Below are 2,039 nucleotides of genomic sequence, written 5' to 3'. Positions count from 1 at the left end.
AAGTATTTTAGGATTTTGACAGAATTCAACAATTCCTCGGGAAGTATTTTTAGAATTTTGACAGAATTCAACAATTCCTCGGGAAGTATTTTTAGGATTTTGACAGAATTCAACAATTCCTCGGGAAGTATTTTTAGGATTTTTTTTTATGCCTTCAAAAAATTGTTGAGATGAATGATGATGAAATAGTTCTCAGTTGAGTGAAGGGGGTCAAATGGATAGAGTGGTTGAGAAAAAAAAAAATTATAGTTTAAATTCATTGAACTTCTAAAATGTTGGTCATAGGAGAAATGCATCCGCGTATTTTATCGATTTATTGAGCAAGCATATTCTCCCGAAGAATATCCCGGAGAATATTTTTAGCGTATATTTCTATCGTCTGTAATAAATCGATCAAAAATGATTGATTGATTGCTGTTGTATAGAATATGAAGAAATAGCACATTAATTTCTTTTTTTTTTTTTTAATTTTCGGTCAGTACTATTTTGCCTTTCAAATTTGTTTCAAATATCACATGACCATAAGATGACCACTTACTGAGCGGCAGTCCTTGTGATCTTCTGAATTTGAGCACTAAACTTTAATCACCACCTACAAACAATTTTTGGTTCATATACGTTATTGACTGTATGAATTGTCTGCACCACTTTATCTATGCCATTTTGGACTGAAATACGAAATCTCTTAGATCTCTCGGATCTCTCGGACTCACTTTTTATCTAACATCATTTCTATGCTTTAAAATAAACATAAGACAAGCAGCAAGCAATTGCAAGAAAATTAAATGATAAATAGCATCATTAATTAATTACAGAAGTTAATATTAATTAGTAAACTTTAGCAATGCAATAAATTACCGATACTTTTACATCAATCATATTTGAATGCTCGATACAATATATATCTTAAAAAATATCTTAATTAGGAATAATTCCCTATTTCAGATTAAGCCCGTGATTGTTCATTTCGACTTTACGAGTGTTTTTTTTTTCTTTTTTTTTTTTATTACCAACCTTAGCATTCACTATCTTGGGATAAGATCGAGAATTTTTTAACCTCTTAATCTATCTACTGCTCATTTAGGTTTTTTACTCTTCAATTACTTTTCAACTTTTTTTTTTTTTTGTCTGCAAAGTGAAATGATCTATGATACGTGAAGACTAATTTAATCAATTTATCAAACATAAATTGACCATATCATATCATTATTTCCCATATGGCAATTGAATGTAGAAATAAATATGGTAGATGGGGCGGTAGTAATCGATGTTTTGATTCCAGATTTTTCGATTAAAGAAACTCATCAACCCGTGCTGTAAATCTCCCATTAATAGAATTTCGTAGTATAATGGACAAAGGCGCATCGTCAACTTTTCTTTTTCATTTTCTCCATTACATTGTCATAATATGATTATTTTCAATATATATATTCGAGAATATGATGTACTATATGATCGAATAATCTTATAATTTCATTACTTAAATAATAACTCATATCGAATAATTGTTATCAATTGTATATTCCATATTGGTTAAAAAATTTTAAATTCTATTCAGGATAATTTTACTTGTTAAATTTATGTTGTGATGCATATTACCTTCCAGCTAAATAGGTGCAATTAACTCATTAAACAAGTAATTAATTGAATGCTATTAATCCTTGAACTCTTCTCATTATTTTGGAATTATTTCCTAGATCGTTCATTCATGTTAATTTTTATTTTTCTGTTAAAATCGATGGAAAAAAAACTTTGTTTTCTTTTGTTATCATTGTTATCATTATTTATTCGTAAATTATATCCATTTCAAATCATTTGTGATAAAATTACAAACAATACCCTTTATGAATTATTCCCCTGTTATCACTTTTTATCATGCATAGCTGATAATATGCTCTTGTAAACATTAAAATGTTAAATAGTGAAAAATTTTGAAAATAATTTCATGATAAATAAATGATTGATAAGTAAGCTAAGAAAATTATTACTTTATCATTAACTGTTAAAAAAAAAAGGAAAAAAATAATTAAAAAGAAAAA

The sequence above is a fragment of the Loa loa genome (assembly GCF_000183805.2).
Source record: "Loa loa unplaced genomic scaffold supercont3.26, whole genome shotgun sequence".
Taxonomy (NCBI): domain Eukaryota; kingdom Metazoa; phylum Nematoda; class Chromadorea; order Rhabditida; family Onchocercidae; genus Loa; species Loa loa.
The sequence above is the reverse complement of the archived record's forward strand: the minus strand, read 5'-3'. Positions refer to the sequence as shown.